General features: G+C 39.3%; 2 non-coding genes across 2 annotated transcripts; one reads left to right on the forward strand and one right to left on the reverse strand.

Annotated features, from left to right (window-relative positions):
- Window positions 1–16,760: 16,760 nt before the first annotated feature.
- Window positions 16,761–16,832, reverse strand: Trnam-cau. Its single transcript has one exon. It is a non-coding gene; the product is annotated as a tRNA-Met (tRNA).
- Window positions 16,833–17,064: 232 nt separating this feature from the next.
- Window positions 17,065–17,136, forward strand: Trnam-cau. Its single transcript has one exon. It is a non-coding gene; the product is annotated as a tRNA-Met (tRNA).
- Window positions 17,137–18,392: the final 1,256 nt, after the last annotated feature.

The following is an 18,392-nucleotide window of genomic DNA, read 5'->3' on the forward strand; positions in this document are numbered from 1 at the left end:
CGGCCATCTAAGGGCAATCTCAAAGCAAATTGGGTTCGGTAATCTCCATAATTGGCGTTTTCCGTTCGGGAAATTAAACTGTTGCACGGAGCTACGATAGCAAATTGAGTTTGATGATTGATGCATACTGATAGATCCAACCAATCATACTCAATCGCCACGACTGCCCAGGGATCGCAACTCTGTACTATTATATATCCTGAACGCGTATCATTGATACAAAGTACCAGGACTCCGGCACTTAGACGTGACCATATGAGACAGAAATACGAGAAGCGGCGCGGCGACGTGGAGGAGTCAAAAGCGACGCGTACGAGCAAAACAAGTTTGTCTGACCGCGCCCTGCTGAAGTAACGATCGCGCCTCGCGGGATTTATGTTCCGTACGATGCTTCGCGCTTGATAAAACGCATGGCATACATGTGCTTTTAATTTTAATCGGGCACTTTTAATTAAGCTCTTGCATAATAATCTGTCGCGTCGGAAAGATCGGGCGCGTCTGTCGAGACTTGAAACTTTCGAAACACGGGCGAGTGGAAAAATAATTCAGCAATCCCGAATACGTCTTTTAGTAACTTTAACAACGCGATATTCTGTGCGTAAAGAAACGCGAACGTACCTCTTATAGAATATAATCGCAAGTACTTTACGGCGCATTGTCTCGCTCGCTGTTCCCAGTATCTCTCAGCTCTGCATGTACAGCCGCATTGTATCAATTGTATCGACCGCATTAGGAAATCGCGAGAGCCAGATGGTCTGGCGCGAAAGAACGAAAAAGTTCGCAATGGGACTTTTCCTCTTGACGAGTGTCGGTAGCTGAAACGCAGTCAGCCGCTGCGAATGATTTTCGAGAGCGAAAAGTTGAAAGGTATAGGTACCTCTATAAATTTACGATTCACCGTTACGCACAGCTTCTAAATTTTACTGTGAAACCTGACGCCGCGCGCCGCTTGAGACCATCAAAAGTGCATTGGATTTAACGATTTCGCTATTATCTTTATCTACCAATATAGAAACCTCGACGATAACTCAGTTAAGTAAAACATTCGTACGCGTTGAGAGAAAGCATCAGTTTATTCTCAGGTAAGCGTATTTTTTACATCCGTTTGTCAATATCATAGGTGCCTATACCTTTCGCGGGAGAAATCGCAAAAACAAGACACTTACGACTGTCTTGAGTACGCGATGTCTTGACTTGAGTCAATCTTTCTCTTCTCTTTTTTTAGTTTGAGACAAAGTGGATGGATTCGAAATGTTATTTCTATAATACTTAAACTAAAATGGAAAATTAAAATTGTTTCATTGTTGTTTTCTCCTCCACATAAAGACAAACAATTTATAACACGTTTCATATTAATAAAAAGAGGAATCTTCAAACACATTTTAGCTACCGTCCTAAAAGCAATACAGCGATATTTTCTATTATCAACGATCTAACTGATAATCGTAGCTTTTTAGTAATATGAATTAAAATTAATTTCTGGTGATTCTTATGACTACTCTCGTCATTGGATTGTATCACTGAAACTATCAGTATCGTAGTCGCTCTCATTTTTCCGTATGTAAATAATCACGATACGTCATCATTATCAGAGTTCTGGACATATCGCTCGATGCTCGATATGCGAAGGAGCTTGCGAATCGAAAGACGATAAGTCCATCTAGCAGCGTCGTCCAGTCGGGAGAGTTCCTTCGGTTTTCCGCGCAATTATAAATAGAATCGTCGCGACAGCGAATGGCGACGGCGCGGAACCATAAATCGACGCTTTGTGATCTTATGGCGCGCGCGTTACGCATTTATCAATCCACGTGGCTATCCGCGATGCGTGATGCGTCCCGTGTCGGAGGCTAACAGAATGGCGATGGATGTAACATTGAATGCAGCTGGTAATGTCCCGCGGTGATTCTATCGCGGCGCGATCGCGCTTTTGCCAAGTTAATCCATTAACGTCCGGATGTCAGGCGTCCGGGACTCGAGCCGGTTACTATACGCACGTTGCGCCGCGCCGCGCCGTGCTACGCGCACAGGACGTTAGGACGTTATCCAAAATCGATCTCGCGGCTAACCAGCTCCCAGCTTGCTCTGAGCTGACGTTTTAATGTAATACGCGAGTGACAAATTTGCAATGCGTACAGATTCACGATTTATCGCCGCGGCGAATACACACGGCGCGACGTTCCCTCAACCTGAATGCAAATATACGCTCGCGGGAAGTTCTTTAACTTCTATCGTATTATCAGTCCAGGAAGAACTAAGACACACGTTCCATAAATCATTCTATAAATATATCTTTTTATGATACATGACGCAATTATCTTGCAATAGGCTGTATATCTCGTATCAGAGGGCAAACCGTCACAAATAGTGATGAATTAAGTCAACAAATAACAATTGTCATTATTATCGAACAATGGCCATCATTTGTAATCGTAGCCGGATATAATTATGGTTAATTCACGAACCGCGACAAGTGATACGAGACGAGACACGTTGTCGCTTTAATTCTAACGAAAGTGAAGCCGACAGCCTTATATCGACCGAATAGTCAATCAGCTTTCTTAACTTTCTCCTAATTTGAGAATCAACGTGCAGTCGCGTTTGCGTATCATACAGAGACGACACATAATAGTGTCATTGTCATGGGGTTTTCTCTACATCTCTATAGATATTTTATTCCATTTATTACATCCACTTTACTCTTTTATATTGTCGTACACGAACAATACAGAATGCGTATAAGTGTAAAATAGGAATTTTTTTTAATAGAAAAAGACAGCTCAACATACCTGAGTGTAATAGTAACTAAAATTGTACGTTACCTGTTAATTAAACCTGTTTTTATAGATCTATAACTCACATATCTAATAACATTCCGAGTCATACATTTTAATTTTCAAATTGTCACAATAAAGTGCACTTGCGTTAGAATTGCGTCAGAATTGCGTTAGAATTGCGTGAACAATTTTCGCATACACATGTAATTATAGAGCGATGCATAGCTATTTTATGATTTCTATGCCGCTCTGTCAATTGTAAGCACGCGATATATCTATATATATTACGTTTCTAGTTAGAATGTGATCATGCGATATTGCGAACGGTCGACGACCTCCCGCCGATTGCCGAGCGAGTCTAATTCCCTTCAGATTTCACCGCTGTTTCATTTTTATTCGTCTGAATTTAGAAGTCGTAATCTGATTGATATCCTCGAATTGCAGTACAAGTGTCGTCACAGCGTAATGCGGCCGAACTTTTCTCTAATTAACATGCACGTCGCTAAGAGTACGTATAGTTGCGTTACCGGATGAGTTCTTTGACGCGCAAAACGAGGGCAAGCGACCGACGAAACGTCATTAAAAATGACACTTTGTGAGAAAACTCTCTGCTAAGAAATAGACCAGTTAAAGCGTGTCGCAATGCCGTCGGTTTATTGCCGAATTTCTAGTTCCAAAAAAAAGATAAGGAGATACTTGAACTATCAGGGTTAAAGTAAACCGACGAAAGTAGACGTTAGTGAAACCGGCTATTACTGTAATAGTTTGCCATAATTTTAAGAATGTCTTAAAAAAAAAAACAGCCAACGCAAACGAATTGGCTGTTTCTCTCATTGTAAGCAATGCTTGCTGAACCCGGTTCCTTTATCCGCGCAACTTTCCCCATTGTCAGCTCGATCGATTATTGTCATTGCGATACGGTAACGAGATAGACTGCGCAATGTTCGCTTTCGTTTCCAACAATGCCTTATTGTGCGAAAAATATTTACGATGTATAAAAAAGAGAACATTAGTTTTACAATTAAAAAAAGTTTCGTGATTATATATTTAATTCAATAATAATATTTATAATGAGTAGTAACAATTAGAATGTAATGATAGGAAAGTCATAAGAAAATTTACCGAAGTCAAGTTTTTCTGAAAAGATAAACTTTTTTTTGTCTGTATGCGTAGTGTTAAAAAGTGTGTGGTTAAAGGTGCGAATAATTTATAAGAGCTCGCTGCAAGCGTGAAGTTCGAAATACTAAAAAGGCTAGTGGTCTACTTGTTCATTTACTACTTCGGAAGAAGTGAAAGCTAATGTAATCATTGTTCCGCCAATTGACGTAACAGCATGTTGAATGAAAGACAAGCGGAAATTAAAATATACAAGCACACTCGTAACGTTAATTACTGAACGTGAAAAAATCCCAAGAGGATAATTAATTTATTTGTTTTGCCATTACGACGAGTATCCAATATGGACTACTGCAGTAACAAGACGAAACGTCGGATTATGTACTTTAAATACTTTAGATTTCAAATTTAATTAGATTGTAAATTAATTATTTCTCTTACACAAGGTTCTTATACGTTTCATTTTATTAGATAACTTTTGTTACTTAACAAGATATAGATATTTTATTTTATTTACGATATTGAGAGAAGTTTTCTCTAGTATTTTAAACCAACGCGCTTAAATCAACACTCTTAAATCAACACTCTTAAATCTCAAGAAAGAAATTTAAACTCTCCGCGTATTATCGTAACTGCTTTTCCTCGCGGGGAAACTTCCGCAATACAACGACAACGCGTTAAAGTTTTCATCCGGACGGAAAAACCTGGCGCACCAACGCAACGTATCCCTGTGCAGCACGGGTATAGCTCGCCTCGCCTTATCCCGCAATTACCGGCGTAAATTATGCCGCAAGTTACCGAGAATATTTCACGCCGTTGACGGTAAACCTTGCGTTAACGCCGTCTCGCTCGTCCGCGTGAATTTACGAGCGATGTTGCTCGGCGCGCGATGCGCGCCGCTTTTTCGCGAGCCGCCCGTTTGGATATCTCATGATAGCCATGATCTATCTAAATGAGTACGCGTTATGGTACTACACGACGTCGTCTCCCATCCCGGTGCTATCTTTGTTCCTTTAACCCCCGCACTATGGAGAGTTTCCAATATTCTTTTGCAAATAGGTAGATATGTCGTTTTTCGTCATTTATCAAATCGGTGTTGAAACTCGAAGGTAAGAAATATGAAATACGATTGAAATTTGAGATGCTAAGATGTGATGTTATTTTTTCAGAAAAATATGCGATTCGTGTACATATATTACCGAGATATAGACATAAAATGTCCAATCTGCAACGTAACATTTATATTTAAGGATAACATATATCTTGAAGCCTATTAGAATCGCGCAAAAATGTGCAATATAAATGTGTCACATCTCCTTTTCATATATAAATAAAAATATCAAGTTGCGAAGTAGAAGATACAACCATTCGCAGAACTTGTTTGCCGTATTATATGGAATTATAACGCGTACTTAATATACGCATTCCAAACGTAAATGTCGCTAAATCATTGATATAGCCGATCGTCGCGTAATCGATCCGCGACGAGTGCATTTCCGCATTCTTTGCATCTGCATTTCAGTTACCGAACGACCGTAGTTCGGTATTATATTTCCTCGTTATAGTAAGACGGAAAAGAGACGAAACAGAGATATTGTTGGCGCTATCTCGGAAGAAAACGACGAGAGGAGAGGCCGTCAAATAGGATTCGCCGACGTGGCGTCTTGGTGCAACGAGCAAAAAACACTTCGGTCGCGGTTAAACGTAATCGGTATCGTGTCGCGCGAGCGCGGAGATTAAGATACCGAAAGTAGGTGACCGGCCAAACCAGCCAAGACCGTCGATATGCTCGATATAGCCGTTAGCTCACTGGACGTAGGTGTGCTCTACGGTTATCCACGTGTGGATCAAGTTTTTCTGTCTCGCGGTGTAGACAATCTACCGCAAATATCTTGGTGAAGGCGATTCTGCAGAAGCTTCCTCGCCTGAATCAGTTTTGCGATCAGGAGAGACGACATTATTACATTAGATATGCTGTCGCGTTCTATGGATTTATCATCTTGAAATTATCATATCCGCTCGCCTGCGAGCCTTCTTACTGATCAATCAGGAACCTTTACATGGAATCTAATTACTGACGTTCCATAAAAAAAAACTACATGGTTCAAACAACATTTATTAAGTACCGATTCGTGTACTCTTGCAACTATCTGACGTTTTTATTTTAATTACTATAAAGAGTGTCTATTCGTTTTTTGGTTTATAGATATTAATAATTATTTATTAAGTTAATTTATTATTATTTATTACTACTTTTTAATATTATTTAGCAATGTGTGTGAATTAACAAAATACATCACTTATCGCATTGATAAATTGCATGCAAATATATGGACGTGAGGATATAAATAACATTGATAAAACAATTACAAGAACTAAGTAAGTAGCCGGTGATGCTCCAGTTTTGCATCCATCATTAACCGTCAAGAATTTAAACCATCTGATACAGATTTTTGTTACGGCTGAGGATATATACATCCGCTAGTAAAAGCCGGTATTCGATTCGAGTTGTGTAAACGTCACAAAAAACGTATCAGATACTCGTATAGATCAATGGCCGCTACTCGACTGTATGAATATTATATTAATCAAATTTTCATAGAAGAGAGATTAGAAATCGAAAGAAACCGAATTTCTAATCGAACTCTGTTAATCTGTGCGCGAAGTATAGAAATTTTATGAGATTCCGACTAATATCCCGAAGCGGAGACATCAACTTTGACATTTTATCGCAAGAATTTCAAAGTGAAGTTTCAGGAGGAATAAATTTGCCGAATGAAATAATAGTAAACCGGAAATATTTTACTTTCACTTTAGAAAATGCTGCTAATTTGAACAAACAATTTTACAAGCTTTGCAATTAATAAATCAAAAAATAAATCAAAATAAAATTAAAGAATTTATAATTATTTCTCTCTATTATTACTTTTTATTATATTATATATTTACTTCGTCAAGTGTGTCCATGCAGGATGTTATTATTAATCTTTGTATATAATGTAATACTACGACGATTGCGCAAGATTGATCTTCGAGCTAACTGCCGAGGTCATTCACGTCGATGTCATTGATAATCTACAAACACGAATTGCCGTGACATCGACGGCAGTGATCTAGGCCTTGGCTGATCTGCAGAACTAGTTCCTGCCTCTATCCGCGTCTGGACAGAGAATCTCGAGGAATAGCGCGTAGGATGGCGATTGTTCAGTGGCATTTCGGGCTCAGGCTCTCGAGCACGGACGCCATTGTAACGGACCGTAACGCCCGTACGTATGTCTACGACTTCACCATCACTATAGCATGCACCGTACTATTTACGTGTGCTCGGCTAGAAGATTGCCCATGTCTATATTGGCAATAATCCATTCTACCCGAACACCTGAACTGATCGATGATTAGAGAACGATTACGAAACAACGAATGGGCACAGTAGTCATCATTATAGATGAGATCAGATCTAGTTGGCAGTGTTGGCACACTGGTAATAGCTCTGTTGTTTGTCAATCAAGTGTATTAATCATATGGTGCGAAGCTAATTGTACAATAAGAATAACAATTTATAGTATTTTAAAAAGTATTACAAAAACGTCACATATTTTATCACGTATAAAAAAAGAACAGTTTTATTAAAATTTTTATGCAAGATGCTTCTTTGTTTCGCGTTCAACGCGATATCGTATTAAATCGTTTTGAATCATTTAAAATTTATTGTAAACTGTTTATAAAAAGTGCGATAATAATCTATTAGAAAAGTATAAAAGGTTTATAATTTTACATTAATTACAGAATCAGCGATTAAAGAAATTTCAAAAAAAGGTTCGTACTTTCTCTGCAGCCAACAATAATGTTCTTCAATATTTTTACGTAACTTAATTTGAATATTTTCGATGAATAAATTCCTTTTGATAGTTTCACCAATTTATACAGATCGATTTGCCTCATTTGGAAGCAACACGACCTTTTTTTCTCTCCGCGGTTGTACGCAACGCTTGCTACGTGATGCTTGTAAAACGACGAAGATGATAATCGATGAATGAATAAAACAATATGATAAATATCGGGCGTTCGATCGTTCGTCTCAGACGAACGAGTCTGCTCCAGATTCCGTTCAAGAAGCTTCAGCCTATAAATACTTTTACTTCACGCGCCGTATCGCGGTCTCGTTCTGTTAAATCGCGTGTGTAAAAAAAAAACACCTGTGATACTCTTCTTCAATCAAAATGATAATTTCCGCGAAGGACCGAACGATAAAGTTTTACCTCGAACGAAACTTTCCGGCGGCCATGTCGTAAAATATTCGCTATATTGCGTTGTTTTCAACGGTTACCGGTCCTCGTCGAATTTATTAGTTCCTAATTTATGTCGATATAAAAATAGTGTACTATTTAAAACGATTCAAATCAATGTGATAATCAAATTCACGCACAAAATCTGTTAAATAGCTGCGTGTTTTTGATACTCTGATCTTTTTAGAGTTGTAAAAATAAATTAGATCTCGAATTTTTTGCCATATTTCGCAATAATGTATAGATATTTCAGGTGCGTTGACATAGTCATACAAAAAGATAGAATTACCGATTGATTTTATCTATTATTCTGTGAAAGACTGAAAATGATGTAGTGTATTATAATAAGGATGTACCGTCGTCCATCATGGATCATCGCGCAATTTTCCAGCCAAAATAGGACTGAGTATAGCATTCGATCATAGATCATTTGGGTCGTAAAGCATCGATCACACCGATTTGCCGAGGCGGCACGACCCGAGTCTTGCATTTCCCCTGACGCTCGTAATGGTTCAATTACGACGCGATTGCATTAGCTGTGCAACAGCGCACATTTGTGGCCTCGTATGCCCTTACGAGGAATGCGTAATCAGCGCGAATCGCCACATCTATGCCGTGAATTATTGACTATTAATCAAATGCGAATTATTGCGGAAAAAGGAAAAATCAGTATAATAGCTCTATCGAACAAACTGAAGCGTAATTTGCATGTACCTCGCAAACAAGTGTGCCGTGTGTACGTACTAGCTACGGGAAGTACATTGTGCTATTGAAACATTTACCTGATGTACTATTTAACTGTATTATTTAACCGTGTTGACGAGTCATGTTCCGTGATAACGGTAAAATTTGCATTTTATGATTGCCATATAGTATTCATTATACATTCCCCCTATAAATTTGAGGTTTTCCTAAAATTAATTCACGATTTGTTACAGAAAAAGATATAAACTTAAACAAACTACATAACATATTTAATTAAATAAAGTAAACGTTACTTTCTTATTTAATAATACCGTTACTTATTATATTTAGTTATGCGTGTAATGTACATTACAAGTGTGAAAATAGATTTATAAACTTGTAGTTATAAAGTTTTAACTTTGTTCGCTGCGCCTAGACATTTTGCGAACATTCGTAGACTTTATTACATCTTTTTCGCTACGTGTATTCCTGACGGCAAATAATAAATTTAATAGCCGGCCTTTTCCTCACGTAAACCAAACCATTCGAAGTGGCTCCAATCAACGTTCGTAATATCCGCAATGGAATCACGCGTGTATTGTAAGAGGAAAATCGCGCACTATTCAAACAGCTCTAATTATGTAAAGTAGATGCTTAAACTAGATTTACAAGGGGATACCGCGGACCTTACGGCAAAATTGCGCGAACACGGAATTAATGCTTTCGAACAATACGACGAACCGATCGCGTTTACGTTTATCGATCTATTCGATCGCGCGCGCGCGTTTGCCAAAATATTTAAATCAAAATATCTAATATTAAATTTATATTTAAGGTAATCCACACTGTTAATTGAAATCATTTTGCTTTATTTCAAAAGAAACTTCATGTCACTATAAGTCTTCGAAGTTTAGAAATAATTTTCCTTTCTTCATTGATGCAAAGTTACTTTTAACGGAACGAAACTACGTGGCGTGTATCCTATCAAGAACATTCTTATTACATAAATATCTTTTCTTAAGTACGAGTGTAGAGAATTCATTATGGCTGTGGCTAACGAGAGAAACATTCTAAGAAACACAATGTCGGGCGACATCGATTCATCACTCAAGCGCTGACGAAAATAACCGGTAGAGGTGAGCGCCATTAGGCGATACGAATTGCGACAATTTCGAATATCATGTTGATGCATCACGCCATTCCATCATTGAGAATGGACACGCCGTCGACGGCGTTGTCGCTGGCCGTCGCACCTCTCTCCCTATCCTACCGCGCGTATTTTCCGCGCGAGAGCGACGGGCAAGGCAGAGAGGAAGATAGACAGAGAAGGTGTATCAGCTGCGTGCTGTACTAATCTCTCGTTCCATGTTTTCTGGCCTAGGGATCACCGATCGAGCGGAGCAACGGGTGTCCGAGGAAAAATGGTTACCGGCATACCCTAGTCCAGGTCAAGATGGAACCTCTCCTCACCAAGAGAGAAAGAGAGCAAGAGATGGCGAGCAAAACGCAAGATTGCAAGAGGATCGAGAAAGAGGAAGAGAGGGGGAGAGAATGAGAGAGACGGAGAGAGAGCGAGCAAGACGAAGAAACAGAATACGTTCTCTTGGCACTGCGGCAAGGCGGATGCTGTAGGGACGTGAGATTCTTGGCAACCGGGCGGAGTTGCCTGCTAACTCCGTACCACCATAAGGATCGCGGTCGTTGGATGTTTATATTCGTGATAGTGCCTCTCTCTGTCCCCAAATAACCGGCCGAATGGCGACCAATTCTCGTGCCGGTACGACATATTGGGCGCCTCCGAATAGCGACTCCAAATAGCGGGCACCCGCGCGCGGCACCGCTCGTTGAGAGAAAGAAATATGGTCGCGATGCGGCGGCGAAGGCGCGGTTTGTACCTCGCCTGGGTATGATCGGTGCTGGTACGGGCTAATATCTCTGGGACGCCCAGAGAGTTGCCGTGGCGCGCCTTAATCGCTAGAGTGGTAGAAATTTTACGGCCGCGTTTCTGTCCGGTTCGCCACCCGATGTCGCGGAAAATGCGGGCTGCGAAGTGAGTATAAGTTAGCGTGCCGGTTCTCTTCTTCTTCTACTCTTCTTCTCTCTTTTTCTTTTTTTTTTCCTCTCTACGCGAGCAAGAATTTATCGCGCGATCTCCGCAGGACTAGCCTCTAACGTTTAACCATCATCCCTCCCGCAATCATCTCGTAGGACCATTCCCATAAAGATTCGTTAAAGCTAACTAGGGCTTAACCGACCTCCCGCCTCTTTCCAGTTCTGTCTCTGAAAAGAGTCGACGAGTTAGTTAAAGTCCGTTAGCTTTAACTAATATTTATGGAAATGACGCTTTTACGAATAAAGTATTCGATTTCTTTTTCATGTAGAATATTACGGAAGACTGATGCGCTGCAGAAAGTAGCATAAAAGCTACAGTGCAAGTCGGTCAAGAATGTGCCTCTTGCAATTACAAAATTATAGAACATTAACAAACAGTCTGTATAATCAAATGCATGTGCATGAAAATTTATTTGATGAATATAAGTAGTAGAAGAATCTCAGCTCTAATTTCCTTAAGTTTCTCCCAAAATTTCTAGCAGAATATAACTGTTTCTCTATTTTGTAGCTTCGTAGCTTCAAGTAAAATCATTTTCACTGTCCTTTGTTTTGCTTTATGTTTTGAATTGCATAGATATAGAGAGTGGAATATGTGAAATGGCAATGAAAATTATATACTTGAGATTAAAATTACTCGAGGAAGATCCACGAGATTGGAAACGTAGGTCGACTCGGCTATACCTGATCCAAGTTATTTCTAATTAACTTTTCTCTTACCTCAAAATTAAAATCTAACAAAGTAGGATAAGTAGATAGGTATACCCTAGACTTCTAGAATGCGAAAATTACCTTTAGCCGAGGTAGAGTAGAGGTAGAAAGAATTGATGACGGAGAATCCAATTATACTCGCGGTGGCGCATTCTGCAGTATATCAATTTAGCAATTGATAAACACCGCTGACTCGAGCAGAGAAACGCGTATCATGAAAATGAGAGAACGGCCGATCTACTGTCAGGTGCAACACCTACTTTTAGCATCACAATGAACTCGCAGAAAATTACAGAAATTATTCATCCCCGGCATTCCAGAGCCGGCGTGCTTGTATGGCGCGTAAGTGAAAGCGATGCGTGGCGATTTCTCGGAGTAACATTAATTTCTTGACAAGCTAATAATTCCGGCGGGCCCCGTACCGCCGCTGTGGCGTTTCTGGCTTGTATTTTCACTGTAAAAGATCGGCGGAAACAACGAGCCTGTTTATCTCGCGAAATAGTTGACGCTGCTTTCGGCAGCGCGATAAATCCTTCCGTCGCGGTCAGATACACACGTCACGTGCTATAAATACTTAAAGGTGCATTTGCGCACAGACGATCGGTTGATGGCGGTTGATTCAAAGCCTCTTTGTGCGCGGGTCCTATATAACGCTGGAAATTATAATTTTATTAGCCAAACGCCTGGCATATCGCGAGAAAGGTAAGGTATACCTGTCTATCTGAGGGCACGTATTAAAAACGTTCGATTGCTGGCCAACGCGATCGAAATCTCTCATCTATCCGCCTTTGAGCACAATTGTCTCACACTAAGCAGTAAAGATAATGAATGAAGGGATGCCGCGCGATAAGTATATCAAACAAATGACAGCACATGCACACGAATTTAAGGTGTACCATCGAGATGAAATTAATTAACATCACCGAATAACGTGGTTCATTAAATCAAGTTACCAAGCGATTATACATCAAACATGATTTAAAATTCCATGTGCTGTCCGGTGATCTTAAATAAGGCAAACGTACATTTATCAACGGGGGCCTGAAGAAGAATTAAAAACGAGCGGGGCGGATGCCGCGGCAACGAAGCGTAAACGAGGCACGCGGTTCAGAGATTTGAGGGAGAGTCAGCAGGTGCGTGTGGGCGAATATGTCAAACGTCGAAAAGCGTTAGAGAATTTCGTCCGCGAGCTTGACGTTGCGTGTCGGCCTACGAGCCTCCGTAGATCCGAGAGAGGCTCGCGCGCGGTCTTTCGAGTGCCGGAGCGCCGAGCTCGCGCTCGCGTGGATCCGTTCCAAAGTAAAGCTGACCAGCATTCATCACGTTTGGATTATTCGCCCGGCATTTCGTCTCTCGCCTCGTCTCCTTGCTAAATTTATGTGCCGGCGATCATTACGCCCGCTGCCCACTCTATCGGCTAATTCGTCGGGCTTGCGTGCCCGCCCCGACGACGGAAAGGACTCGCGATCAGCGCGATAATGTTGTTACATTATTGCTGTCATCAACACTCATTCTTGAAATTCTTGCTTCATTTTAATAATATCAAACTTTTTTTTGTATATTCTCGATTTCGTATATATCATATTTTTTATTACAATTGAGCATATACGTGCATAATGTCCTTTGTCTTGCGAATGATTGGAATGCATAAGTAACCGGTAAGTATCCGTAATATAAGCTGTCGTAGAATCCATCCACATCCACGAGAAATATTTTTCACTGTTGGAACCACATATGCTAACCACTATTAAAATGTATCTATAACGGTCCGATATCGTAATCAGGATCCGTTCTTCCGCGTATGAAATGAATTCCGATCGATGGACTGTGAAAAATAAATCATCGCGATCGGACAGCGTTGGTTGCTGCAAGCAACCTTGGCGCAAGAGAACCCGGAGGCTGCGGTGCGTCTTCGGTTACCACGCTCAACCTCGAATGTTTGTTTATTCGTCTCTTTTGTTGCATATTAATTCTCACAAGAAGTGACTAGTTAACGCTATAGTTTATTATCATTTACTAAATTTAATATCAAGTTATCGTCCGAGATAATAAATTAAGCAGCAAAGTAGGAAGTTAGACGTTAATTAATTATTAATTACTCATTTCGCACCTTTAAGAAGTGCTGTAATAGTCGTTATAACGATAAATTTAATGAATAAATCAAATCGAATGTTCGATAACGACGATAACCGTATCACGCGACTAAAACTCAATTCCGCTTTCTTGCGCGCAGTTCCAAACGATCGTAAGGTAAATATCACGTGCGAAAAACGTTTTACTTGCCACCTTTACGTAATCATCCGGACGATTATGGCACGCATCTATCTGCTTGGTTAAGTCCAAATGTCGTAGTGTCTGACTGTATCGATCAAAGTTATGCGGGTGAGTTTGAAAAAATATGTAACTTTACGTTCTTATGTAACTCCGGGAAATGTTTACATAACGGTCTCGCCACAAGTTGGCGACACGTCACGATACCGCGACAGGAAATTAGTTTTAGTCCGTACTGCCTTCTCGTGAGATAATCTCTCCGCGGCTCCGCGCACTCGATTTTCAACTCTTACGTCAACCTCTGCTGCTATCTTACCGATATAGAGACCGCATTTTGCACTTTACGCATTGATAAGCATACATGGAACAACAGATCAGATAAAGATCTTATAAAGGTACTAATTCATACGTCACGTCTAAATATGATTATCTGAGATTCTAAACATCATTACTCTCTTACATTTAAAGATCACGCGCCTATTCGGACTATATAAGAATTGAATTTGACATTTAGCGCTAAATATAGGAATATAGAACGATACGTTATAAAATATTTGTTAAATTTATTGCTGCAATTTTGGATGTATTTTCGTATATAATCTTGTTTTTTCAATCTCTTCCGTAAAATTACCGAAAATCACGCAAGAAGACGTCAACTGATAAAATTTGATCGCACGATAAACGTGCCGGAAAGATAATGTAACGACAAAATTGCCGATATGTCGGCCCCGTGGAATGTTAATAAGCCCGTGAGTAGCCTTCTTAGCAATACAATGTCCTCGACCACACATTCCGGATGTATCGTAAGTCGCCGTTACTAACCGCGAAACACGTGCGCGGGTGTAGCTTTCAGCAAACGACCGGAGCAAATAGCGGATGATTGTCGGTACAGAACATACACATTGCAGTGCACATCAAAAGTCCACTTTCTACATTGTTACATGACTCCTTAAGAAATTTAAGGTCGCTACGTGTAGAGAAAATTCAACCAGATGCTGTTTTTTTTATAACTTAATTTTTTATATAAAATATATTAATACCTTAAAATAAAATCAAAATAAGCGACCTTAAATTTCTTAAAGAATCTGTAACAAAGTAGTCATGTAACAATGTAGAAAGTAGACTTTTGATGTGCACTGCAATGTATATGTTCTGTACCGACAATCATCCGCTATTTACTCCGGTCGTTTGCTGAAAGCTACACCCGCACGTGTTTCGCGGTTTAGTAACGGCGACTTACGATACATCCGGAATGTGTGGTCGAGGACATTGTATTGCCAAAAAGGCTACTCGCGGGCTTATTAACATTAACATTTAGTTTTGGGAATAAAAATAAACAGCAAAAAAAAATATATATATATATTTTGCTGTTTATTTTTATCCCCAAAACTAAATTTGCGAAGAGCATTTCACATGTAAAGTATTATAATGTTCTTAATATTAAAAATAAACGACATTCTTGTATTAAATTGTATCTGTGTATCTGTGATCGAGAAAAAGTACTCGATTTTTACAGTGCACCTGATACAATGGCAGATTCCTAGATAACAGTTCGATAAAAGATAAAACAGTTAGTAGCGACAAAACATCTGTGAGTTTCTTTCAACATGCATTTATTCATGAATCATGTTGACTTAGTCCCTGAGTTTTTACAATCAACATAAAAATTAATATAAAATGTTTATGTTATATAAAATGTAGGAATAATATTATGTTAAATATAAATTTCGTGCGTTTGACTTTTAGTAAAACAGAAGGATGAATAAAACAGCTTCTAGAATTAGGAAAAAAGATGAAGCTGAAAGCTCTTTGGAATCTGCAGTTTAAAATACTCATCCCACTGGACGAAATAAAAACAAGCGCAAATAAGGTATGACAGGAACGGCGCACTTCGCAAAGTAAACGTCGGGAAAGAATTCCATTCTTTCCAACGTGTCCTTCAGACGTTCCTTTAAACATCTTTCAGTCATCATTCGCGATGTTTGGGTTACAAGTATTTTTGAAAATTCTTATACATAGCATACAATATAATTCGGCTGTCAGAATATTGTTGACATATTTCATCGGAGCGTTGAAAACGGCGCATAGTTTATCGATTTCTTTTTGATTTGTTTTCAAGGTGGTAACAATGTGCCGGTATATTAATAAGTGAAAGTCTAATTTAACATCGTGGGATGTGGGATGAGAGACTCAAGTACCCGCTAAACCGCCCTTGATTCATTTCAAATGTCGCCGATAAAGAAGCATGATATCTTCAATCGCCTTGCCACCAGAACGACTTCAAAGTCGCGGAATCGAGCGCGTAAATCCGCATGCGTGATTCTGCAAGGTTAGTCTCAACATTGTCGCCGATTTGTGTACACGTGTTTCTCTAATATTAGAAAATGCTCCTGTACATGTCACAAAAGTGATCTAACTGATCTTTAATCCTGAGATCTGTACATAAATTTACCATTAACGTGCCCGTATAAACCAGAAGTCAGAAGTATGAGTGAGATTTTAGAGTAAAATATCATTGTGATTAAATGATCAGTGAAGCACACGTGTGAAACTACAATGTGAATTCTCAGTTTAATAAATATAATAATAAGAATATTATAACATAAAACAATACTTGACATTATAAATAATTTCTGTGGAATTATAATATTATAAATTATAAGAATCGAGAACGTCGATAATATTGTAAGACTCAGAATTAAAGAAATAAAATAACAAAAAAAATTTTTTAATGATGGATTGTTTCTTTTTTAATAGTGAATCGAGTTTTCCTGCAAACATCTATTTAATAAAAAAAAAAAAAAACATCTAGCAGAGCGTGGTTTCGATCCACGGACCTCTGGGTTATGGGCCCAGCACGCTTCCACTGCGCCACTCTGCTTGTTGCATGAACCTCTCCTAAGAATGGATTATAGTGAAACGCTCATAGAGACCTATTGAAAAAATGAGAACAAAAAATAATTTGCTTTCAAAACCTTAATTGTAGATGTCGTTATTGCATCAAATGTTGCAACTGCTAAAAAAAATTTAACTTTTTTCGATAAAATGAGTAGCGGGCAGCTAGTTGAAACTACCCTCGCTATTATGCACCCTTTGCAGGGCTGCACTCGACAAGCAGAGTGGCGCAGTGGAAGCGTGCTGGGCCCATAACCCAGAGGTCCGTGGATCGAAACCACGCTCTGCTAATTTTTTTTTCTTTTTTTTCTACTTATAGAAAAATTTCAAAACCTGATGAAGAACTGATAAACGCGAATAGCGAAATAAACGCAGTGACTAATAGAAGACTTGAGCTTAAGAAATGCAAAAGTCATACATCTGTTATCATACAGGCTTGTACGAATAGGGTCGTTGCATAAAATTTTTTTATTAAGCGGTCTGATAGATCATGGCATACTTTCTTTGTAAACTTTTTGAATTTTTGCAATATCTTCAAAATTGAAGAAAATATAGTACACGAAAATGTGCGTGACGTCATAAGCTTGTAGCGAAATCTTTTGAAGTTGCCGTCATCAAAGAAACTTTAGAAAGCTATAACTTTCTCAAATTTAGGTTTTTTTTTTAAATTCAAAAAGTATTAAAAATCGGCTTAGATTCTCTACATTAATTATGGATACCGCTTAATAAAAAAATTTTATGCAACGACCCTATTATTTATTTTATGACATTTAGAGTAATGTATATGTTCACTTGACATGTAGATATTTCACGTCGCGTAATACCACTGCGCCACTTAACCGCGACTCTAATATTCGAAATTGAAAGAGAGCGATGCAATTAACTACGTCCTAAAGTCCCGTAACTCCGTTAGCGTTCGTACCACGTGTACACGCGCGTGTGCGACATCGAAGTACGAATGGCCAGTGGATGCCATTCTTTCGTCATTGTCGCTCCGAGGAGTCGAGACGACGAGAGTTCAGGAGTTCACCGGAGTTCACAGACATAAATTCGGTGGATATGTCGTGCCCGCGCCGCGGAGGTCCGATCGATGTCGTTCTTCCCACTTTCTTAGCACACCAATGTTGGTTAACTGTAAACTTAATTTTCACTGAATCCTCGCTTCTTCCCCTAGAACTAGAATTAGCGGTAGGCGAGGATGCAAAGTTACAATTAAAGTTAACCAACGTTGATGAAACCGGCTGTTGGACGCTCACGTAACTCTGGTATTTTCTGCTCACTTCGATTACCCACGTAAACGAATTTCTTGACTATATACTTTCTCCCGTTAATTATCGATTAACCGGTTGCAATCTGGTTAAGTAATAAATGGTAAATCAATTTGACTTGATACCCGGACTCGGTTGATATTTTCCTGCACTTTATTCGCGCGTTCTACGAGATCGTCCAATTTTATAGTAAGAACCTGATTGCGCGCAGTTCTCGAGATGGTATCGATGCCCTTATATGCATATGTGGATGTATAGGCTATTTTTTGGTATGCGAA

This window comes from Temnothorax curvispinosus, unplaced genomic scaffold (genome assembly GCF_003070985.1).
Source record: "Temnothorax curvispinosus isolate PA1 unplaced genomic scaffold, ASM307098v1 QBEX01013717.1, whole genome shotgun sequence".
NCBI lineage: Eukaryota > Metazoa > Arthropoda > Insecta > Hymenoptera > Formicidae > Temnothorax > Temnothorax curvispinosus.